The sequence below is a fragment of the Urocitellus parryii genome (genome assembly GCF_045843805.1).
Source record: "Urocitellus parryii isolate mUroPar1 chromosome 8 unlocalized genomic scaffold, mUroPar1.hap1 SUPER_8_unloc_2, whole genome shotgun sequence".
NCBI classification, from domain to species: Eukaryota; Metazoa; Chordata; class Mammalia; order Rodentia; family Sciuridae; genus Urocitellus; species Urocitellus parryii.
The window spans coordinates 81052-106402 of record NW_027551786.1 but is presented as its reverse complement, the minus strand read 5'-3'; the positions used below and the strand labels follow the sequence as shown (position 1 = coordinate 106402).

The 25351-nt window shown below is 50.9% G+C and overlaps 1 pseudogene; it reads right to left on the bottom strand.

The window, feature by feature from the left end:
* Positions 1–4860: 4860 nt before the first annotated feature.
* On the bottom strand, positions 4861–7037 carry LOC144251528 (chondroitin sulfate synthase 1 pseudogene; annotated as a pseudogene).
* Positions 7038–25351: the final 18314 nt, after the last annotated feature.

Below are 25351 nucleotides of genomic sequence, written 5' to 3'. Positions count from 1 at the left end.
ACTGCATGACATATGCATATGACTGCATGACATATGACTACCACACCTTGTGGATGAGGAGACAGAAGTTCCAAGAACTAAGATAGCTTGTCTGAGTCCCACAGCTACACAGATGGTGAGTACCTAGGTCCACTGGTCCAAGGTCAACCCAAGGTGACTACATCTTCCCCCATGTCTGACTGTAAGGGAAAAGCCAGCTTAGGTGCCATAGGTATTAAAGGCCACATGGATAGTGGGTACCCAACTGCCTGGCCTTAGGTCACTCTCCCTCCTAGGCAGGCTGTGCCTATACAATGCCAAGAGAAGATGCTGAGCATGTGAACACTCTTGTGGATCTGTGGAGTTGGAGAACCTGGATTACTCTGTCTACTCTGTCTCAGTGGGTCCACAAAGCAAAGCAAACCAGGTATTTGTATGCCTATTTTCCAGATGAGAGAACTGAGGCTCCAACAATGAATGGATGAACAATCATGGTCACAGTTAGTTGTTGGGCGACCCATCCCCAGGCTCTTTCCACAGATCCTCATCCCTGTGGCCCATGTCATTGAATCATTAATACAATCACACATTCATTTGACAATCCCTTAGTGAACATAGCTGTGGTATGGGCCAACTGATGAGTGGAGGAACATGAGGACCACCTACCCTGGAGGAATTCACAAACTGGTGGGGGACAATTTGGAATTTATACTACTGCTCCCTGCCTCAAGTTCCTGGAGGTCAGCACCACCCACGCAGACCAATAATGTCAGATGCAGCACAGGAATCTCCCCCTAAGCTTGGGATAAATTTAACTAGCAGAAGCATCCATGTGATGCTTCAGCTGCCTGTGCTTGGCCACTTTGGCCACGTCACAGTATTTCATTGACCCTCAGTGCCTCTGAGACCTGAGGGCTATGGCTGCCCATCTCACGGTAATTATGAGAGACATACACAGTCTGCCCAGACTCCACATAGGCCAAAGGCAGCAGACCCAGACCTAAACTCACCCATCCGCTCCCATCTCTATACCCAGCTCAGACCTATATTGACCCTAGGGAGCAACAGCCTCACCACACAGCAGGTCTAAGCTGGGTAAGCCCCTCAATGTACAAGGAAGAATGTCAGGGCCCAGTAGCTGATGGGCCCTGGGATGAGACAAGGTTCTCAGAGTCAGAAGGGGGAGAGAGACTGGCTTTCTCTATACCAAAAGTCATATCCCAGAATAGCACAGGTGGGTGTGGGGGATACTTAGGGAGGGGACTCTGGGGCTCTAGAGGAGGGAGAGTGAAGTGGCTGCTCAGGTCTGGGGGAGGGGAATCAAGTGGCTATTTGGGGCTCTGGTGGAAGGGAGAAGCAGAGCCAGTAGCTCCTCCTGAGTTGAGCAGGTTGACTCTCCCATCTGGTCCATGCCCCCAACTGCAAGACCTACAAAGGCACCAGGAGAGTATCCTCCACCAGGTCTGGACAGGAGACACCAATATTCTTCATCCCATAGTACTCTGACTCCCAGCCTGTACTTTCCATCTCACAGGTCCAAAACAAAGTTTTCAAGCCAACTAGAAATTTGAACTTCTAGGAGTATAGGTGACATAGTCACTGTCCACTGAAGTGCCCACTGACATTTAATGTTAGTGAACTTTATCCTTTCTTCCTGACACATCAGCTTCTTCAACAGGGTCTCTGTCATTCCTGGGCCATTTTCTCTGTCTCCAACCTCATCTCCAGGGAATTTTCCTACTGTTGTCTGAATCCTTGAGAATCTCACAGAATGCCCAATCTTCATCCCCTCTTCAGGATGGGTTTCTATGGTTCTGAAGAAACCACATGTCATGACCTTGAATCAAAGCTCCCTCTGAGGCTCCTCAATGAGATATGCATGAAGAACTGTTCTAAATCAACCTGGATCCCTCACACACATGAGATTGGATGACTCTCAAAGTAGCATTGACACGGTCTAGGAAGGTTTCTTCTTTCTCAAAAACATTTTGTTGTGCAAAGTCCTCAAGAGTCAAGAGATTGTTTAAAAGAACCTTGCATGAGAACTCCCTCCATCTGGGGTGACCTGAGGAAAATGCTCACTTATTTGGCCTTCTTGAAGAATTGTAGAGAGGCCATGGGAACATAAACACAGAGACATGGAAGAGAGAACTAGGGTCACGGTCAGTCTTCCTGAATAACTGCCTAGTTACTTGGAATCTCAAACCAATCTGTTAGGTCAATAATTACACAGAATTACTCTAGACCAGAGGAGCTCTATGCAGAAGGGATCTAGGCCTATTTCCTGGGGTTCCAGACATTCCTAATTTGTACCTGTTGTCCTCACATGATTATTACTACTGTCTTCTCCACTCCCAGTAAAGTCCCAGTATAGATGATGAATTTTGATCACTCAATCTCAAATAATTGTCAAACAACTCAGTGATGATTATGATTAGAAGGAAGAATGAGATAAAGACAAGGACAATGATCATGACTGAATGATTTTCCTTAACTCATCAGATCAGCTGTCTTTATCTACAGGCTGAATCTCTCCATTACACAATATTGTTTTCTCATTTTCTGAGGGCCAGGCCTGATGCTGAGGGCTAATTAATCCTACATGTCATTGAGCTTGTAGATGAACAATATGGAATAAAAGATATCATGCAGTGTTCAGGGGGAGCCCCTGGGAGTTCCCTGAGCCACTTCTGCTTCTCTCCTGTTAGGGTGAATGTCTAACTCTTGCCTCTGGCCTTGGACTTCTCACATCCTGGGGACTGGTGCCAGGTTCCATCCTAGGAGTCTGGGATGCAGCTGCTTCTTCAACAGCACCCCCATATGGGCATGATTCTCTGACTACTCAGGACCCAGAAGCTGTGGTTTCCCTTAAGGGCTGTCCCAAGTCTCAGGGAGAAAAAAGCGACTGTCCCTAAACATAGTATCCCCAGCTATACCAATGCCCAGCCTCAGCTCCTCTCCCCCCCCCCACCAGCTCCTGCACCTTCAGCAGATGTCTCACCACAGACCACATCCTCACAAGGTGACCACAGTCAGAAATTTGGAAATTCAGATCTGGCGGGATCCTGGAGATCCTCATGGGGCTGGGCAGGCATATCCCCAGCTGTTGCAGCTGCAGCTCTAGATGCCCATGCCCTCCCCTGCTCCAGACTGATATACACTGAGAACTGAATTCTGGCAGTGAGAGAAGAGTCTGTGTCCAGCTGGCCCTTTTCTCAGTGTCCCTGGAAACTGGCTTGTCTCTCCTTTTGAAAAGGGGTAGGTATGCTATTCCAGTGCTCCCCTGTCAGAAGGACTTGTGCTAGCCTCCTGCTGCCTCATTTCTACTCACAGTCCTCAGAGACTCTCCCTGTGGGTATAAGGTGCTCATTCTTCCTAGGCCCAGGTGTCCTCAGCTTCCTGCTTCTGCCATCCCCAATGGCTCTTCTCAAATCATATGATTGTCCCACTGCAGGGTGGGGAATTGGGGATTCTGAGAAAGAGAATGACAGATTTGTTCTGGAGACATAAGAATGGTTCTGAGTCTCAGAATTCTCAGTTAGGGGCTAGCTCTGTAGTACCAAGCCCCTTTGGTGAGGCTAACAAGATCTTAAGAACCCTGCCTCCTCTGGCAATATTTGGGGAGGAGAGTATTCCCTACCTCAGCTCTCCCCAGGAATTAGGAGAGACTCTTTTACCCTAGTAGAATATATGCTATCACAGACTCACTGACCTGGAAGGGATATTCTAGTTCCTTCTGTTGATCACTTAGTAGAGGTACAGAGGGAGTTTTTCTTGCATAAAGCACACAGAAAGTTTGTATAAACTCTGTGTCCTGGGACTTTAACAATATCAGCCAAGACCTGGGAGGACCAGACATTGTAAAACACCTGGCATGATGTGATCCTGAAACTGGATGGTGGTTTTTTAGGCAATTTTAATTCTTTAACTTCAATCTCTCCATCCAAGTTCTTAGAATGCCTGACATGGACAGTCCAATATGGGGCAGCAGAGACCAGACATGGGGAGCTGAGAGCTGAAAAGAGTTGAAGCTCTTCATGGGGGAACCTAGACATCCAGTGGCAGGCTGCAGGGGTTGTTACAGGAGGAGGGATGCAGGGATACAACTCTGGTTCTGCATTTTCTGCAGTGTTAGTTTTCCATCATCCTAACAAACACCAGAAATAATGAACTAATATGAATGAAAGGTCTCTTCTTCCTTTCAGGTGTCTACATTTTGGTCCATGAGCAGTTGACTACATCACTTTGACCCTGAAGTAAGGGAGTCTATCATGTTGGGCAGCACATGGTAGAGAGGATCTGCCCACCTCATGGCAGGTAAGGGTAAGAGGAAAAGAGAGAGGAATGGGCCTCCATTAACACCTTGAAGGGCACACTATGACTGGAGACCTTCCAAAAGCCCCAGGTCTTAAAGGTTTTGCCATCTCAACACAGCCATAAAGCCAGACTGCAACATCAAGGACCCTTCTACCTGCACTCGCTGCTCTACTTCCTGCTCTAGAACTTGAGATGGCTTTTAAAAAACTTGTAAAAACAGACAAAAGTTAGAAACTGTGCAATGTTAGCAAAACATAATCTTACAGTGTTTTGGTTTTTTATTACAATAATATTTCATAAGAATGTTCATGTTTTTGCCATAGGACTGTAGACAAGGGGCCTGGATGGAAATAAAAAAAAAATCATCCAAGACTTTCAAATCAGAATTAAGCTGGTTTGCCACATCATGTTCAAAGGAAGATGTGTTCAAAGGCAAAGACTAATCATAAATTTGTTCACAAATCTCAATTTAAAGGAGTCCTATGTAAGAAAAACACTTAGAAATTATATCCTTGCATGGACTTCAAAAGCTGATCTTACAAATATTTTTTAAAAAATAGATAATTAAAAATATTTTGTCCAGCAGAGCTGGACATCAGGCTGGCTGCTACTGTAACTTGGATCATTTATCTCCAGTCACATTTCAGCTAATTGCTGCATGGAACCATGTGATGATGCTTTGGACCCCAAGCACACTTTGTATTGTTTGGGATCCAGATTGGAGTCATGGAAGACAGAGTGTTGGACATGCTCTACTCCTACCTAATGGATTCTTAACATCTTCAAACATACTTGGAGAACATTATTGAAAATGTCCACATCCTTCAGCCCCAGCCATGGATGGAAATTGCCACCCACTTGGAGAAGATGTCCCTTATAAGTACAAGTAATGCCAAACCCATAGTTTCTCCAGAAGCCAGTTTTTGAGTAAAAGGAAAAAAAATGGTTGTCCCTGGGAACTTTCCCATCATAAATAATCTTTCAATCATACTGTCTAAAGATGATTGTGGAATATGTTTATTGGCCCCAAACTCTATTTGCTCAACACTGTTGCAGGAGTTCCATGGTAAACACCAGGTCAACTTCACAGAAGAATTGCAAAGATTTGTTATGAAATGGGAAGATCTTACCCTGAGGGCCAGAATAATTTAAAATTCTGAAGACGAAGGCAAAACCTTCATATCACCTTTAGGGTACTTCCTGCTATAATTTCTCATCAGTTCCACTAGTTTGGCCTTATCAGGGTTGGAATCAGAATTAAAAAGTAGTACAACCACTTTGGCATGCTGACTTGGGGTGGGACATATCTTTCCTAAGTTTTCCAGAAACCTCACAAACATGTCAAAATGTCCAGATAATGGCACCAGTATATGACATTTTCATCTTTGAGCTCTTTGTGTTTGTTCTTGGATCCAGGGAACTAGAAGGGAAAAAGCTACTTCAGGGAATTGGAGAGGAAGAATAGGTATCCAGACTTCTGGTTGATTCTGTTGGCCAGCTCCTGAGTTTCTAGTTCCTCATGCTCCACTAACTGGATCTTGCTGAAAATATTCTGTAGGTCTGCATGCCTCCTCACAGCAACTGACATCTTTCCTTTATACTTCCTGTGTACAAGCAGTAGGTTCAGAACGCACTCTGCCCCATACATGGGATTCACCACAGGACGATAGCCACACCAGATCTCCTTGAAGTCCATGATGCATATCCGGGTCTTGGTAGCGGCCTTTATCATTTCCACTACCTACATGATGATGTCAACCAAGGCTTCCATCTAGGCTGAGTCCATTCTTCCTGGGAGGGAGGGGTACAGGGTGGCTAACAGTCCACAGCCAAACACAAATTCTTCCCAGTCAGAAATTCTCATTGCAGAACTTCCTCTTGAGGGCAGGACTGAAACCTCATGAAGGAAGCAGGAATTCCTATGCATGGTCCTCTACACATCTATGTGTTGCTGTATTTGCTCATTAGGATGATTTCTCCGTGGATCTGAATTGTGTGATAACTCTGCTCTGTAATTTGGCAACTGAGAATGTAGCTGTGCAGTTTGTACTGGTATCTTGGGTTTTTGTTCAGGGTGAGCATGATAGCTTAGTGAATCTTACTGTTCTGGAGATCTCAGATGTACCCCTTCTTGTTCTGTTCAGAATGCTCATTAAAAAAAGCTGATATATCTCACAAGACCCAAAACATTTCTGTAGTGCTCAGTCCTGTCTGCCTGAAGAGCAGGGACTCAATGATATTTAAACTCCTCAGGAAACTCTTCAGATGATCTCTGTTGATGTAAAGATCATCATCTACTTCCAGATCACTGTCCAAGCAGTGCTCATGCATATACTCGAGTATCATGAAAGTCTTCTGGGGTGGATAAGTGCCATCCACACCCCATAGTGGCACAATTAGAAATGGTACAGGTGTGTCTTAACACTCACTAGAGAAAAACTCCACTTTCCCAGAAATTGTTTTAGGTCGTATTCTGAAGGCAGCCACAGCAGGAGTCTGAAGTATTTATGGGTGGTTATGACTCCCACAAAGAGAAGTTTCCTGTCATGCGAGGCTGCCACTGGGCCAAGCCTTGTGGCCATATCTGTGCCCTACAGACATTTTCTTGTGCCCCCGCAGGCCTGGGATCCTTTTGCCCACAGCAGTCCTTCAGGCTAGTATGGCACCACTAACCCACTGGTTTCAGCTCTGAAGCACGGGGTAGGAAAAGACTGTGAGGCCAGGCTAAAGCCCAGCAGGAGTCAGATATGAGGCAACAAGCAGAGCTAGGCTTGCTAACTTGCCTGGAGCCATGTCCACACCAATCTGCCTATAGGGCCACTTTCACGGCCTATGTTCAGAAGCCCTCCCACCACAGCTCCCAGCGGCAGAGACTGGTTGCCCTCATGCTAGGAAGCCTGGTCCCAGCTTCTCAGCGGGTGCCTAGGGCCATCCTTGCCCATGGCAACCCTGGAGCTGATAGCAGGCCTGGTGCTGAAGCTTCATTATGCACACCTGCCTGCACAACAGTGACCTGCACCTTTAAGAGGGGAACATGCCCTGCTCTTGCAAGCTGCCTCTCCTGAGCAAGGCCACCATGACTATTCAAGCTTTGGCAAAGAAGCGTGGGGCCAATGAAAATTCATTGGCAATGGCACCTGCTCAGAGATCTTGGTCCTGTCCTTATGGTGCCCCGGCAGGCTCCACCCCTGTTCTCCATGTGGCCTAGACTGCTACTGCTGCTGCTGCTGCTGCTGCACATGGCTCACCATTGCCCTTTGATTTATTTTGAGTTAATGTTTGTGCAATGTGAGAAATAGGGTCTAGTTTTATTTTTCTACATATTCCACTATGGCTTTCTATCATGCTGTCTCTGTGATAGAGTCAGAAGCTTATGGGGACCTGTGAAGCCATGAGCCAAAAATTAATCTGCCCTCCTCTAACTTGTTCCTGTCACGTAAAATGGTCACAGTGAAGAAGAGCTGACCACCACAAATGGGACAGTTGCAGAGCACATTAGTGTTTCTTGTAGTCCTGCCCAGCATGAAATACTGAGGGGAGTCCTAAGACTTAAGAAGGGTAAGAGATGGGAACTTGAGAACCTGGGAAGTTAATATCTCTGCTAAAGGTACTTACATAGCTGAACATAAATCCTAACAGTGATATATCCTTGTATTTTAGTTTCTAACATATTATGTTATAAATTAAAAACAGGAGAAAAAATTTCATAGTTTGAATCAATAATGGAAATGAACACAAAAATTCCAGTGTGCACATCATAATTGTGACAACAGCATCATAAACAATAAGGAAGAGATGAGGGTAGGAGGAGAGGGAACATGGTAATAGAACTCAGGCATATGTTGGTATTGATGTAAAACACATAGAAACCACTATAAAAATAAATTTCAAATATAGATAAAAGGATATAAAAGGTAACAAAAGTGGTATGATAGGGAATAAATAAAACAATCAAAATGGAAGCTGCTAGTGGAGCAGTGAGGAACCTAAAACAAAGGAAAAAACACATGTAAAAAACAGCCCATTGGCAGAAGTCTTTCATTATCTGTGATGACATTAGATGGAACAGATGAGTCTTGGTTTCTAAATACCTAAGAAGCCTGCATCCACACAAAGTTTCACACAATTTCTCTACAATATTGCATTAGGGAGATAAGCTTGGGTTTGATGGATTCTCTTCTAACAGAAACAATGCACCTGGTAACACAAACTTGACCTGCCATGACTTCCCATGCTCTGTCAATGCCACCAGTCTGAGACACAGGACAGGATACCTTTTGGCACAAGTGGCACAGAATGAGGCTGGACACCCTTGCAATAGGCTCTCCAGTGACAGAAGATTTGGGGTCCTCAGGAGGCGGGCTGCTACTCTGTGAAACCTAAACAAGAAAGGAGCAGTGGAGGGGCATTCAGAGGAATCCAGGAGAGAAGCTGGGGTTGTACAGAGTTCAGGAGTGAGGCCAGTCCTGGGAGTGAACAGGAGGAATGGGCATCAGGAGAGTTTAAACTTTGTCTGAGGTTGCAGTAACCACATTCTGAGGGTCAGACTAACACAGGGTCACCCCCAGAACACTGGCAAGAGCCAAAGCACAAGAGGACCTCACCTGTAAAATGCACTGAAGCAGGCTGATTGTATGTGTAAGCATGGCAGACCATGCTGGTTGAATTTCCTAAGGGAGAACATCCTAAGGTCCAGATGCTGTAGGGGAGAGCACAGTGTGAGAAGATGGGGCTCCTAGGAACTATTTCCTTCTCCCAGCATGACTGCATGTGCCTCCTGCTAATCTCAGGGGACTATTTATCACTGTCCAGAAGTCATCCCTGGGAAGGCTTCTCTATCCTAGGGTCCTCTAAAGATACTTACACAGTTTTCTCTGGCATTTCCTCCCACCTCTAGCCATACATACCTTTCCTTAGAAAGAATTTCCTATGTGGTCTTGCATGAGGGAGGGGGGCACATGGTCACTTCTGCCTCCACCCTGGATAAGGCTGTATACAACTCCCTGGAAACCCAGAAGAAATGGGTCTCCCGCCATCAGGGGCGAGTCTCCTCTACACTGCTGCAGTTGTATAAGATCTCCACTCCTATACCCAGGTGGGAGGCGTGTCTTGCCTGGAGGGGCGAGTCCCCTCTACCCTGGCTGCTACAGTATATGAGGGTCTTCCCACTAGAGGGGGAAGTCTGCTGTACCCTGGCAGCAGCAGTATAGGAGCTCCCCCTGACATCCAAATGGGAAGGATCTCCCGCCTAGAGTGGTGAGTCCCCTCTACCCTGGCTGCAGCTGTGTATGAGCTCCCCAGACACCCAGATGAGAGGCATCTCCCACATGGAGGGGTGAGTCCCCTCTAACCTGGCTGCGGCAGTATACAAGCCAGGTGGGAGAGGTCTCCCACATGGAGGGCAAGTAACCTCTACCTCTATATGAGCACCCCAACACCCAGTGAGAGGGCTCTCCTGCCTGGAGGGGCGAGTGGCCTTCTACCCTGGCTGGGGTGGTATTCTAGCTCACCCCAACTCCCAAGTGGGAGGGCTCTCCCACCTGGAGGGACCAGTCCCCTCTACTTTGGCTGGTGCCACATAAGGGCTCCCAGGCACTCTGGTTGGAGGTGACTCCCATCTAGAGGGGCAAGTACTCTCTATCCTGGCTGCGGGAGTATATGAGCTCCCCCTGACACCCAGATGGAAGGGGTCTCCTGCCTGCGATGGTGTAGGGGCTCCCCTAGACACTCAGGTGGGAGGGATCTCCCGCCTGGAGGGGCGAGTCCCCTCTACCATGGCTGCACCGGTATATGAGCTCCCCCTGACACCCAGGTGGGAGGGGTCTCTTACCTGGAGGGGCGAGTCCCTGCTACTCTGGGTGCAGTGGTATATGAGCTACCCCCAACATCAGGGTGGAGGGGGTCTCCTGCCTAGAGGGTCGAATCCCCTCTACTTTTGCTGCAGCGGTGTAGGAAATCCCCCAGACACCTAGGTGGAGAGGTCTCTCGCATGGAGGGGCAAGTACCCTCTACCCTGGCTAAGGCTGAATACAAGATCACCTTGACACCAACGTGGGAGAAGTCTCACGCCTGGAGGAGCTAGTCTCCTCTATTGGGGCTGCAGCAGTATAAGAGCTCGCTGGGACACACAGTGGGGAAGGATCTTCTACCAGGAGGGGCAAGACTGCTCTACCTTGACTGCAACGGTATACAAGCTCCTGAAGACACCCAGAAAGGAAGGGTCTCCCGCCTGGAGGGGTGAATCCCCTCTACCCTGGCTGCAGAGGTATAAGAGTTCCCCCAGGCACCCAGGTGGGAGCGGTCTCCTGCTTTGAGGAGCAAGTGCACCCTATCCTGGCTGTGGAGGTATATGAGCTTCCCAGTCACCAAGGTGGGAGGGGCCTCTTCCCTGGAGGGGCGAGTCCCCTCTGCCCTGGCTGCATAAAAGCTCTTCCCCCATACCCATATGGGAGGGGTCTCCCGCCTGAAGGGGCTAGTCCTCTCTACCCTGGGTGTGGTGGTATACTAGCTTTCACTGACACCCAGGTGGGAAGGGTGACTCCCTTCCTGGAGAAGCTAGTCTCCTAGATCCTGGCTGAGGGAGTATACAAACTCCCCCCAGACCCAGATGGGAGGGATCTTTCACTTGGAGAGCGAGTCCTGTCTACCCTGGCTGCTAGGTATAAGAGATCCCCATGACACCCTGGTGGGAGGTGTCTCCTGCCTGGAGGGGTAAGTACCCTCAACCCTGGCTTCAGCGGTATATGGTATATCCCACTCATACACCCAGGTGGGAGGGGTCTCCCGCCTGAAGGGAAAAATCCCCTCTATCCTGGCGGCAGAGGTATAGGAGCCCCTCAGACACCCAAGTAGGAGGGGTCTCCCGCCTAGAGGGGAGAGTCCCCTCTACCCTGGCTAAGGTTGTATACCAGCTTCCCAAGACACCCAGGTGGGAGGGGTCTCCTGCCTTGAGAGGTGGGTCCTCACTACCCTGGCTTCAGCGGTACATGGGATCCCCCACCCAGACACCCAAGTGGGAGTGGCCTCCTGCCTTTAGGAAAGAGTCCCCTTTACCCTGGTGGCAGGGATATAGGAGCCCCTCAGACCCCCATATGGGAGGGGTCTCCTGCATGGAGGGGTGAGTCCCCTCTACCATGGCTATGGTGTTATAGGAGCTTCCACTCGTATCCAGGTGGGAGGGGTCTCCCACATGGAGGGGCGAATCCCCTCTACCCTGGGCTGCTGTGGTATAGGAGCTCCCATGACAACCAGGTTTGAGGAGTCTCCTGGCTAGAGGGTAAAGTACTCTCTACCCGGCCTTTGGTGGTTTTGGAGCTCTCCTGGATACCCAGGTATAAGGGGTCTCACGCCTGGAGGGGCGAATCACTTCTACCCTGACTGTGACAATATAAGAGAGTCCCCTGACTCCAGGTGGGAGGGGTCTACCTCCTGAAGGGGCGAGTTCCCTCCACCCTGGTTGCAGAGGAATAGGAGCTCCTCCCTCAACACCCAGGTAGTGGGAGGGGTCTCCCCCCTGGAAGGGGGAGTCCCCTCTACCACGGCTGTGGTGGTATAAGAGCTCCCCCTGACACACAGAGGGGAAGGGTCTCCAGCCCGAAGCAGCAAGTCTCCTCTATCATAGCTGGGGAGATATACAAGCTCCACCAGACACCCAGGTGGGAGGTGCCTCCCGCTTGGAGGGGCAAGTTCCCTATTCCCTGGCTAAGGTGGTATATAAGGTCCCCCCAAACACAGTTGGGAGGCATGTCCCGCCTGGAGAGGCAAGTCCCCTCTACCCTGCCTGCAGCAGTACATGAGCTCCCCTACCCTGACATACTTGTGGGAAGGGTCTCCCGCCTGGAGGGGTGAGTCTTCTCTACCTTGGCTGGGGCGGTATACTAGCCCCCCCATACCAAGGATGGAGGGGTCTCCTGCTTTTAGGGGTGAGTCCCCTCTACCCCAGCTATGGTATAGGAGCTCTCCCCAGACACGGAGGTGGGAGAGGTCTCCAGCCTGGAGAGGCGAGTCCCCTCTACCCTGGCTACGGAGACATAAGCATTCCCCAAGACGCCCTTGTTGGAGGGGTCTTTGGCCTGGGAGGAGAGAATCCCCTCTACCCTGGTTTCAGAGGTATATGAACTCCCCCCATACCAAGGTGGGAGAGGTCTCTTGCCTGGAGGGGCGAGTCCCCTCTACTCTGGCTGGGGCTGGTTACAAGCTTCCCCTGACACCCAGGTGAAAGTGGTCTCCCTTCTGGAGGGGCGATTTTCTGCTACCCTGGATGCAGCTGTTTGGGAGTCCCCCCCCCACACACACAGACACCTAGGTGGAAGTAGTCTTCTTCTTGGAGGAGCAAGTCCCAACTACCCTGGCTGCAGCATTATATTAGCTCCCCTACCCTGACACTCCGGTGGGACGGGTCTCTTCTCTACTCTCCCTGGGGTGGTATACTAGCTCACATCAACACCAAGATAGGAGGGGTCTCCTGCCTTTAGGGAGACCTTAGCTGCTGAAGTATAGGAGCTCTCCCCAGACACCCAGGTGGGAGGGATCTCCTACCTGGAAGGGCAAGTCCCCTCTCCCCTGGCTGTGGCAGTATAGGAACTCCCGCTTCACTCAGGTTACAGGGGTCTCCTGACTGGAGGCGAGAGTCCCCTCTACCCTGGCTGCGGCGGTATAAGAGCTCCCCCTGACACTCAGGTGAAAGGGGTCTCCTATGGAGGTGTGAGTATTCTCTACCCTGCCTGTGGTGGTATATGAGTTCCTCTAGAAACCCAGGTGGGACGGGTCTCCCACTTGGAAGGGTGAGTCCCTTCTACCCTGGCTGCAGCCATATATGAGCTCCCCCAGAAACCCAAGTGGGAGCGGTCTTCCGCTGGGGGGCCAGTCCCCTCCAACCTGGCTGCAGTGCTATAGGAGCTTCTGCCAACACCCAGGTGGGAGGGGTCTCCTGCCTAGATGGGCAGTCCCCTTTACCCTGACTGCAGCAGTGTATAAGCTCTCCCGGACACCCAGGTGGAAGGGTTCCCACCTGAAGGGGCTAGTCTCTTCTACCCTTGCTGTGGTGGTATACTAGCTTTCCCTGACACCCAGGTGGGAGGGGTGTCCTGCCTTGTGAGGCACGTGCACCCTACCCTGGCTGCAGTGGTATAAGAGCTCCCCCCCACACACCCAGGTGGGAGGGGTGTCCCACATGGAGGGGCGAGTTCCCTGTACCCAGGCTGCTCCAGTATACAAGCTCCCCATGACACCGAGGTGGAGGGGTGTCCTGCCTAGAGGGGGTGAATCTCCTCTATCCTGGCTAAGGTGGTATACACACGCTCCATGCAACACCCAGTCAAGAGGAGTCTCCTGTCTGGATAAGCGAATCCCCACTACTCTGGCTGCAGCAGTATACAAACTCCCCACCACCACCACCACCACACCCAGGTGGGAAGGGTTTCTGGCCTGGAGCCTCAGTCTTTTCTACCCTGGCTGCTGTGGTATAGGAGCTACCCATGAAAACCAATTTGGAGGGATCTCCCGCCTGGAGGGGTGTGTCTTCTCTTCCCTGGCTAGAGTGGTATACTAGCTCCTCCTCCACCACACACACCAAGGTGTGAGGGGTTTCCCCGCCTTGAGTGGCGAGTCTCCTCTACCCTGGCTGCTGCAGTATAGGAACTCTCCCTCCAACACCCAGGTTAGAGGGGTCTCCTGACTGAAGGGGCAAGTTCCCTCTACCCTGGCTGTGGGGGCATAAGAGCTTGCAGACACCCATATTGGAATGCTCTCCTGCCTGGAGAGGCAAGTTCCCACTATTCTGGCTAATGTGATATACAAGATCCTATGGACACTCAGGTTGGAGGGGTCTCCCGCTGAAGGAGCCAGACACCTCTACTCTGACTGAAGCGGTATACTACCTCCCCCGGACACCCTGGCTGCAGCGGTAAAAGAGGGGTCTCCCCTCTAGCCTGACTGCAGCGGTATAAGAGCTTTCCCCAACTCCAGAGTGGGAGGGGTCTTTGGCCTGGATGGGCAAGTTCCCTCTTGTGGTGAGCCGCTTCTGCCGCTTCTGCAGACTATGGTCGCCATTACAAGATGGCGCTGGCTCCGCTGTGGTTTGTGACAAACAACTCCTTATTTGGGAGAGTTGGCGCATGGTTTTTCAACACCCTATGAGAAAGTGCATGGTTTTTCAACACCCTATGAGAAAGTGCCACGTGGCAGCTTCGCATTGGGGCTTGAGATGCTTTATTAAGGCTGGGAGGGGCATCCGGGATTCAGAAGAAGAAATATCAAGGGCCTGAATAAACTGCTGAAAGAAGGTTCCTGAGTTGCGTCTTCCTTGCGGGCAAGGGGTCGCGACACCCTTTAGCCTGGCTGTGGCAGTATCTGAGCTCCCCCAATTCCCAGGTGGGAGAGGTCTCCCGCCTAGAGGGGTGAGTCCTTTCTACCCTGGCTTCAGTGGGATATGAGCTCCCCCTGACTCCCAGGTGAAAGGGGTCTCCGCCTGAAGGGATAAGTCCACTCTACCCTGACTGCGGCAGTAACGGAGCCCCGGGCCGCCCTCAACACCCAGGTGGGAGAGTTCTCTTGCCTGGAGAGGTGAGTCCCCTCTACCCTGGCTGCAGCGGGATATGAGCTTCCCCAGACACACAGGTGAAAGGTGTCTCCCACCTGGAGGGTGGAGACCCTGTTACCCTGGCTACAGTGGTATAGGAGCTCCCCCCCCCCCAGTGCACACACACTCAGTTGGGAGGTATCTCCTGCCTTGAGGGGTGAGTCCGCTGTATCCTGGCTAAGGCTGAATACAAGCTCACCTAGACACCAAGTTGGGAGTGGTCTCTCGCCTGGAGGAGAGAGTCTCCTCTACCCTGTCTGCTGAGCTATAGGAGCTCACAGGGACGCAGGTGGGAGAAGTCTTCCGCTTGGAGAGGAGGGGCAAGTCTGCTCTACCCTGGTCGCAGAGGTATAGGAGCTCCCCCCACACACACACACATAGAGGCATAGAGGTGGGAGGGGTCTCTGGACTGGAAGGGTGAGTTCATTCTACCCTGGCTGCAGAGGTTTAAGAGCTCCTGGAGTCACCCAGATGGGAGGTCTTTCCAGCCTGGAGGGGCCAGTCCCCTCTACCCTGGCTGCAGCAGGATACAAGCTCCCCCCAAAACACCCAGGTGGGAGGGGCCTTTCTCCTGGACAGGCAAGTCCCCTCTACCCTAGCTGAGGCGGTGTATCAGCTCACCAAGACACCCAGGTGGGAGGGGTCCCTCACCTGGAGGGGCTAGTCTCCTATATCCTGGCTGTGGCAATATATGAGCTCCCCTTGACACCCAGGTTGGAGGGCCTACCAACTGGAGGGGCGAGTCCCCTATACCCTGGCTCTGAGGGTATACAAGCTGCTACAGACACCCAGGTGAAATTGGTTTCCTACCTGGAAGGGAGAGTACCCTCTACCCTGGCTAGAGCAGTATAGGAGCCCGCCCACCAGAAACCCAGGTGGGAGGGGTCTCCTGCCCATAGGGTCGAGTCCCCTCTACTCTGGCTGTGGCAGTAAAGGAACTCCCTGAAACAACTAGATGGCAGTGGTCTCCTGCATGGAGGGGCGAGTCACCTCTACCCTGGCTTCAGCAGGATATGAGCTCCCCCAACACCCAGGTGGGAAGGGTCTACCGCCTGGAGGGGCGAGTCCTTTCTACCCTGGTTGAGGAGGTATAAGACTTCCCTGAGACATCCAGGTTAAAGGGGTCTCCACCTGGAGGGGCGAGTCCCTGCTACCCCGGCTGCAGCTGTATACTAGCCCCGACCCCCCAGACACCAGGTGGGAGAGATCTCTTGCCTGGAGAGGCGAGTTCCCTGTACCCAAGTTGGGGTGGTATACTAGCTCCCCCCGACACCCAGGTTGAAGGGGTCTCTCGCCTGGGGGGGCGAGTCCCCTCTAGCCTGGCTGCAGAGGTATATGAGCTCCCCAACACCCAGGTGGGAGGGGTCTTTTGACTGGAGGGATGAGTCCCCTCTACCCTGGCTGTTGTGGTATAGGAGCTAACCCCGATACCCAGGTTGGAGGGTCTTCGGCCTGGAGGCGCGAGTCTCTTCTACTTTGGCTTGTGCCATGTAAGAACTCTCAGGACTCTCAGGTGGGAGGGGTCTCCCTCCTGTAGGGGTGACTCCCCTGTACCCTGGCTGCGGTGGTAATTGAGCTGTCCCTGAAACCCAGGTACGAGCAGTCTCCCGACTGGAGGGGCGAGTCCCTGCTACCCTGGCTGCAGTGGATACGAGGCCCCCCCACGCCATAACACCCAGATGGGAGGGGGTCTTCCGCCTGGAGGAACGAGTCCCCTCTACCCTGCTGTTGTGGTAATTAAGCTCTACCTGACACCCAGATAGGAGGGATCTCCCGACTGGAGAGATGAGTCCCTGCTACTCTGACTGCAGCAGTATAAAAGCTCCCACATGACACCCAGGTGGGAGGGGTCTTCGGCCTGGATAGGGGAGTCCCCTCTAGCCTAAATGCAGAGGTATAAGATCTCCTACACACATACCCAGATGGGAGGGACCTCCCCTCTGGAGGGGTGAGTCCCCTCTACCCTTGCTGCAGGGATATAAGAGCCCCCTCTGACACCCAGGAGGGAGGGGTCTCCTGCCTGCAAGTGCGAGTCCCTTCTACCCTGGTTGGGGCGTTATACTAGCTCCCTGACATACAGGTGGGCGGAGTCTCTAGCCTAGAGAGTCGAGTCCCTGCTTCCCTGGCTGTGGTAGTATATGAGCCCCCCTCCCCCACAGGACACCAGATGGGAGAGGTCTCTGGCCTGGAAGGTCGAGTCCCCTCTAGCCTGGCTTCAGCAATATAGGAGTTCCCCGGGACACCCATGGGTGAGGGGTCTCCAGCCTGGAGGCAAAAGTCCCCTCTACCCTGGTTGGGGCAATTTCTAGCACCCCCCCATCCAGGTGGGAGGGGTCTCCGGCCTGCAGGGGCAAGTCCCCTCTACCCTGCCTACAGAGTATAGGAGTTCCCCAGACACCCAGGTGAAAGGGGTCTCTAGTCTGGAGGGGCGAGTCCCTGCTACCCTGGCTGCAGCTGTATAGGAGCCCCCCACTGGATACCCATGTGGGAGGGGTCTCTCGCCTGGAGGAGCCAGTCCCCTCTACCTGGCTGCAGAGGTGTAGGAGCTTTCCCTGACACCCAGGTTTGAGGGGTCTTCTGCCTAGAGGGGCAAGTCCTTTCTACCATGGCTGCAGCGCTATAAGAGCTTCCCCAGACACTGACGTGGGAGTGGTCTTCCGAATGGAGGGGTGAGTCCACACTTCCCTGGCTGCTGTGGTATAGGAGCTCCTCTTGACACCCTGATGGGAAGGGTCTCCTGCCTGAAGGGGCAAGTTCCCTCTACCCTGGCTATAGGGTATAGGAGCTCCCCCCAACACACACCCAGGTGGGAGGGGTCTCCTATCTGGAGGGGCGAGTCCCCTCTACCTTGGCTGCAGAGGTATAAAAGCTCCACCCCCCACACCCAGTAAGGGGAGGTTTCCTGCCTGAAGGGACAAGTCCCCTCCACCCTGACTCTTGCAGTATAGGAGCTCCCATAACAACCAATTGTGAGGAGTCTGCTGCCTGGAGGGTACAGTCCTCTCTATCCTGCCTGTGGCAGTATAAGAGCTCCCGCAGACACCCAGGTGGAAGGGACCTGACACATGGAGTGCTGAGTCCCCTCTACCTGGCCCGCCTGTATAGGAGCTCCCCCTGAACATCCAGGTGGGAGGGGTCTCCCATATAGAGGGACGAGTTCCCCTCTACCATAGCTGTGGCGGTATACAACGTCCCCCTGACACCCTGGTGGGAGGGGTCTCCCGCCTTGTGCAGCAAATAACCTTTATCTAGCTTTGGTGATATATAAGCTCCACCAGACACCCAGGTGGGAGGGGTTTCCCGTCTGGAGGGCAAGTCCCCTCTACCTGGGATAAGGGAGTATATAAGCTCCTTGGAACACACAGGTGGAAGGGGTCTCCCTTCTGGAAGGGCAAGTCCTCTCTACCCTGGCTGCTGCTGTATAGGATCTTTCCTGACACCCAGGTGGGAAAAGTCTCCCTCCTGAAGGGTAGAGTCCCCTGGATCCTGCCTACAAAAGTATAGGAACTCCCCCTGACACCCAGATGGGAGGTGTTTGCCGCCTGGATTGGCGAGTCCCCTCCACCCTGGCTGCGGAGATATAGGAGCTCCTCGCAACACCCAGGTAGGAGGGGGTCTCTTGCTTTGAGGGGAAAGTCCCCTCTACCCTGGCTGCACCAGGATAGGAGCTCCCCCTGACAACCAGGTGAAAAGGGTCTCGGCCTGGAGGGGCGAGATCCTGCTACCCTGGCTACAACTGTATATGTGCCTCCCACACACAAACACACATAGGTGGGAGGGGTCTCCCGCCTTGAGGGGCGAGTCCTCTCTATCCTGGCTAAGGACCCTTTTACCGACTCCCTCCTGTGACTCACTTCTGTTCCCCTTATGGTGTGGTATCCTGATTCATTCTGGCCTGGGTTCTTCAAATGGATCCTGGTTGCTCACCACACCATCCCAACCTCCACACCACAGGTATCCCCTCACAGTGCCCAATTTTGCCCCTCCTTTGGTCCAGATCCCTCACTGAAGATCTATTCACCTGGGGCAGAGGAGCGGAATTGGCTGGCCTCTGCGCCCTGAATGCTCCCTACGGGAAACAGCCCTGCCACTTGCCTGTATCCCCTTTGTGGCCTGAACCTTGATGCCTGGCAATTAACAGGCGCCTTGCTCCAACCCAGCCCTGAGAGATCCCCTCCCTTCCCTCCACTGCCCTCTTGCCTTGCATGCTGCCCATTTCCCAATCCAGCCTTTCCTATCCCTGACATTTGCACTCCAGTCCAAGGGCCTGACCACTCACCTGATCCCCTTATCATGTTCCTCATGTCTCTTGGTGTAGTGTGGAATCTCTTCACGTTGGGTCTGACCTAAGGGCCTCTTGCTTGGGCCCACCAGCATGGTCCCCTAGGTGCCCCTTGAACTTCCCACTGTATCCTGGACCTCCTGCAGCTCTTTCTAACTTTCACCTTGTGCTTTCCTCTGGCAATCATCTGTCTCCTGATCCTTGGGTCCCTCATCCTGGGTCGGTCTGGTGAATCCCTTGCCACCGCTCCTGGTTTGGGTCCTTGCTCTTGCCCCTCTGCACACCTACCATGAACCCCCACCGTGCCCTCCCTTTGCCCTCCTCCTGGCCCCCTTCCTTTGCCAGACTTCCTTTTGCCAGGTCCTTAGCCCTGGTTCTCATCTGGACAAGGACACCTTATGGGAAACAGAGCCGTGTTCCTCAACTAGGCCCCTTGCTCTCCCTGGATGCTTGGTCCTTCACCTGGAACCCTGACACCTGGCAGTGACCCTGGGCCTGCAGCCTGCCTGTGCCCTGCTGCATCCCCTGCCTTCCTTCCCAAGTCTTGTCCACTGTCCTGAGCCCACTGCCCACTGTGTCCTCCTTTGACCCTCCTTTTGTTCCTGTCCCTGCCAAGCCCCCTTTCCTGATCCCTTTCCCAGGATTCACACCCATGCCAAGGGAGTGGACCTGGCCTGTTAGCCCTTCTGGCTCCCTAAGGAAAAAAGTAGCCCTGCCCCTTGCCTGGGCCCTTTGGCCTCCATCAGCCCGGGTACTACTCCCCAACCCTATCCGTGGACCTGGGCCTTGAGGCTTCCTCCCTGTGCGACACCATCTACCCTCTCTCCTCTCCCTACCCTCCCCAGCCCTGCTCTGGTCCAGCTGCCTCCCTGAGGATCTACTTTCCTGGGGCAGAGGAGTGGAATTGGCTTGTCTCTGTGCCCTGAAGGCTCCTATGGGAAACAGAGCCCTGCCCCTCGCCTGGCCCCCTTTGGCTGCCTGAAACCTGACACCTGACAATGGATATGGGGCCTTGTTTGGATCTTGATCTGCTGGATTCCCTCCCTCCCCTCCCCTGCCTTCTCGCCTTGCATGCTGCCCCAACCCAGCCCTCCAGAACCCTGACCCTTTGTGCTCCAGTCCCTGGGCCTGGCTCCTTGCCTGGGCCCCTTACTGCTTTCCTTCGTTGTGTGGCATAGTGTTGTATGGCTTCGCATGGCATCGCTTTATGTGGGATTGGATGTGAGAGCCCCTTTCTTGTGCCACCTACCTTGTTCCCCTCAGTGCCCCTTGTGCCGCCCACCCGCCTGCTGTCTCTTCATCCTCACGTTGCCTCTTCCTCCCCTTCCCTGCTTTTCCCTTGTGCTGTCCCCTGCTTATTGGGTCTCTCATCATCTTGGGTCAGGTCCGCACATTGCCTGGACTCCTTGCTTGGTTCCTGGCTCTCCCCCCTCTCCATACCCACTATGACCTCATGTAGAGCCTTGACGTTGCCTTCATCCTAGTGCTGCCCACCTGCCCAGTCCTGCCCTTCCCTGCTCTGCCTTGGCATGGGACTACATCTAGGTCCCCAGCCTGGTCTCCTTGCTGGGGTTCTGGTCCCCAACCCAACAACATGCATCCTCTGGCCTATTCCCCTGTGCCTTCCTTTGGACCTCGTGTTGTCCCTGTCCCTTCTGTGTCCCTTTTCCTGATCCCTTTAGTAGGATGCACACCAGGGCCGGGGACTTGACCTGGCCTTTTGGACCTTTGAGCTCCGTTTGGGAAAATGTAGCCCTGCCTTTTGCCTGGGCACTTTGGCCTCCCTCATCCAAGGCCATGTTCCCCACCTCTGACATCCAGTAGTGGATCTGGATTTTGAGCCATTCCCTGCGCCACCCACTCCCATTTCTATTCTCCTTCCCTTCCCCAACTCTGTCTGTTTTCATGAGACACCGGCCTAGGTCCTACCACTTGGCTCTCCATTCCTTGGCCTTGTCCCTTGCTTGAAACCATGGCTGCCCGTCTCAAAGATCCTGTTTCTGTCCTATGATTTCAGGCTCATTTTTCTGGCCCTCTCCTGTGCCTCCCCTCTGTTCCCCTTGTATTGTGGTATCCTGGCACTGCCTGGGCTCTCCCCTCTCCCTGTTTCTACCTAGCCTGGTCTCCTCGAAGGGGTCCTTGCTCCCCAGCGACCCCACCCCCCAATTCCAGGTGCAATGTATCCCCTCACACTGCTCTCCTTTGCTCCTGGTCTCTATGTGGTTCTACTCACCTGTGGCAGAGGAGTGGAATTGGCTGGCCTCTGGGCCCTGAAGGATCCCTATGGGAAACCTAGCCAAGCCCCTTTCCTGGGCCCCCTTCACCTTACAAACCTTGACACCTGGCAGTGGACTTGGGCCTTCTGCTGACCTTGCACTGCACCATCATCTCCCTTCCCTCCCCTACCATTTAGCCTTGCATGCTGCCCCTACCCCAACCCAGCCCTCCCTAACCCTGATGTTTCATGCTCCAGTATCCGGGCCTGGCTGCTTGCCTGAGCCCTGAACCAGGTTCCTAGTGTTGTATGGCAGCCAGGATAGAGGGAACTCACCCTTCCATGTGGGAGGATAGCGGAAGGGAGGAGGAGAGAAAAGAGGGAAAAGAGTGAAGAGAGTGTGAAAGGGGAAGAAGGATGGAAAGAGAGTAGGAGAGAGAGGAGGGGAAAGAGAAGAGGGGAAAGAGATGTGAGGAGCCAGGAAGAGGAGGGCAGGCACAGAAGGGAGGAGGAAAGTGGGGAGAGAAAGATGCACTGAGGGAAGGAAAGAGAACAGAGGGAGGTTTCAGAACTCATCCAGCAACTGCAGGAGCACAGGAGCCAGTGGGAAGACTTCTGCTGAGGTCAGCAGCTCACCTCAGCAGCCCACAGAGCTGAGGTGGGATTGCCATCTTTGGTGTCTTCCCCAGGGCCCTTCTGTTCCCAGAACCCCCTACTCTGGCCTCTCCCTAGCCTGGGCTGAGATCCCATGGGGACACCTCTGTCCCCACCTGACAAGACCAAGAAACAGTTTAGGGCTGACAGTATTACAAGTCCAGAGTCTCAACCACCAGCTCAGTACCCTAATGTCTTCATATCTGCCCCTTGAGAAACACCATACAAAATCATTGGGAGATCAAATCAAAGGGTTGAGATAGCACTACATAAGAATCAGTTTTCTGATCAATATTGCCAGTCTGTTTTCTGATTAGGAAACTGAGGTAGTCAATGGTTAAGTCCTGTCCTGCTCTTATTGCAAGTCCATCCAGTAGGAAGGGAAGGGAAGGACAGAAGCCACCATGAAGACTGAAGGTGACCTCTAAGAAAGTCCAACCCACACACTAAGCTTGGCTTCTGTGTGGCTTGGGCATGAACAGTGGCTGTGAGGATTCTGGGGCCTGGGATTCAAGCCTGTTGCATATGTACTGGGAGTACATGATTTTCTCTTGTGGCTGGAAGGGGACATTTTCAGGGAGGTTCTGAGCTGGGTCCCCTATCCTAGAAGCTGGTGTCAAAAGGCTGTAGAGGGGTTGGGACATTGGTCAGCTCAGGATTCATATAGGCAACAGATACCAACAATCTTCCTGTGAATTGGTCACATCACAGACCACAGTTATAAGGCAGAAAAGCTCAGCACACTGAGACCAGAAATAGATTTGGGCAGAGGTGCAGGGGCCAGTGTCATCCCCACACTGGAAAGGATCAGGGCACCCCTTACTGTGCCTGACCCCAACTCCTGTGAGCCCCCCATCACTGACTCACCACCCTCTACCAGCCATCTGTTTCCCACATTCTCACTTCTTACATACAATACCCATCCTCCATCCATTCTCAGGTCTGTAGACAAGTGAAGGGGCAATTCAAATTCCCATGGCACTTCCTGTGCCCTTCCCATACCCTAAGTGCTAGAGACAGAGGGTAGCAGCAGCTCTAGAGGGGGTCAGATCACCCTGTCTCTCCTAGGGGTGTGGCTCCCAGCCCCAGCTACACTGTCCAGGGGTCCCAGAGGCCACTTAATAATTGATCTTGGCTGCAAGAATGGGCATGCAGGTCAGGTAAATAATGAGCAAAGCCGCCAACCATGGCAGAAGAGCACTTGACACAAGTTGAGGAGCTTCAGGTCCAGCCATGTGCAGTGGGGAAACAGGACTAGTTTGGGGAGAAACCTACCTGCAATCCTACTGTGACTAGGACAGAGCTACTGGGACCAACTTGATTCTGCAAGGTGTTCCCTCTGCCCCTCTGGCCATAGGCCTTGCTTCTATCCAGCCTGTCTGCTTTGTGATGTTGGCATTACCTGAGATAATAGGGAGAACACAAAGATTAAAGTATTTACTGCCTGGTACTTTACAGAAAACAACACAAAAATCTCTCCATTAAAACAATTAACTTCTTCTCAGAGTAAGTATTTATTAAAAAAGAAAGGAAGAAACACAGAAAAAGAAAGAAAGAAAGAAAGAAAGAAAGAAAGAAAGAAAGAAAGAAAGAAAGAAAGAAATTTACTTAATTCTAAGTTTTCACTCAATATGTTACATCAGAATTTTAATCACATATTTATTTTCTGTTCCTTCAGAGATATGTTCACCTAGGAAGGAAGAAAGAGAAGGAGAGAGAGAGAGAGAGAGAGAGAGAGAGAGAGAAGGAGAGAGAGAGAGAGAGAGAGAGAGAGAGAGAGAGAGAGAGAGATTGATTTCCCAAACATATTCCCTGTTTAATGGATTGTTTGTTATGTGAAATCAATACATATACCAAAAAAACCTTATGTAAAGTAACTATTACAACAAAATGGTTTAAAATAAAATGTCTTAAGCATAATTTTTAAAAGAGTTTAATGAATAAATACTTTAATTTTAATGTAATCTAATTTTGGAAATCATCTTCTTGATTTTAAAATAGAACATTCTAAGAAAGTAAAGTACCCAGATGACAAATTCATTAAGAGATTCTCCTCTACTAACTCCAAAAATATTTATTTATTTTTTTGCATTTATCTTTTTTTTGTATTTTATCAGTTTGCATATATATATATATATATATATATATATATATATATATATATATATATAAGTTCCACACATGGTGTAATATAAAGTCGATTTGTAGTAAAGTTTGTTTCAAATACAATTTCCATGTATATGTGACTGTGTTTCAGTATTAATTAGTTCTAATATTCTATGTGTATTCTTGTATTATAAAAAGCTTCCTTGATTACTGTAGCATATAAAGTGTTCATAATAACTTTTGGTATGTAATGAAGCATATAAAGTGTTCATAATAACTTTTGGTATGTAATGATGCAAATCTCAAAAATATTTCGGCCTTCTTCAAACATGCCAATGCTAAAATTGTAAAAACATCTTGACAATTCATATATATATATATATATATATATATATATATATCGCACACACACACACACACACACATGCACACGTATACACACAACATACACACACTCTGGAGATTTTTGTTTACTACTAAAATGAATCCATAGGTAACCTTGGTGAAAATGGACAGCTTTACAATATTGAGTCTTCTAATACATGAGCAAAGATCTGACTATATTTACTTAGACTTTTAAAATATTTCTTTGAAAAATGGTTCAGAGTTTCTGTGTAGAGTATTACATATTCTGTTCGATTTAGTAGTAGGACTTTTGTGGTACCTGTATTTATTAAAATTTATCTATGAACACAAAACCGAAATAATTATATTTAATGCAAATTCAGAAAACATAGTAAAAAAAAACCACTTATTTATCCTTAACAATTTAGCTGTACATTCAAAATTTTTACATAAAAATTAGGCCATCTACTAATTTTGAACTTATTCTCTGAAAATTTTAATATTTTAATTAATTTGTTTTCCTTGCCTCATTGCACTGTATGGAATTTGAAATTTGATGAACAGTAAGTAGTGGATATACTTGTCTCTGGATATCTCCCTTAAGCAAACTATTTGCTTTTGACAATTTCCAGATATCCTTAAACAGATGAAGCACGTTTCTCTGATTCCTAAATACTTAATCCTTTAATTGTGTGCTCAGGCACACACAGTTAAGTTTTGCTGTGCTAAGCAAAACAAAGGGGTTCTGTGAGAAACTGTGAACTCTTTGAGCTGTGTCCTTGTTGTAGTCTTGAGAAGATGGCAGAATGTTCTGCCAAATTTAAAATCTATATAGATATAGATATGTCATTGCCCAGAAATTAACTAACTACAA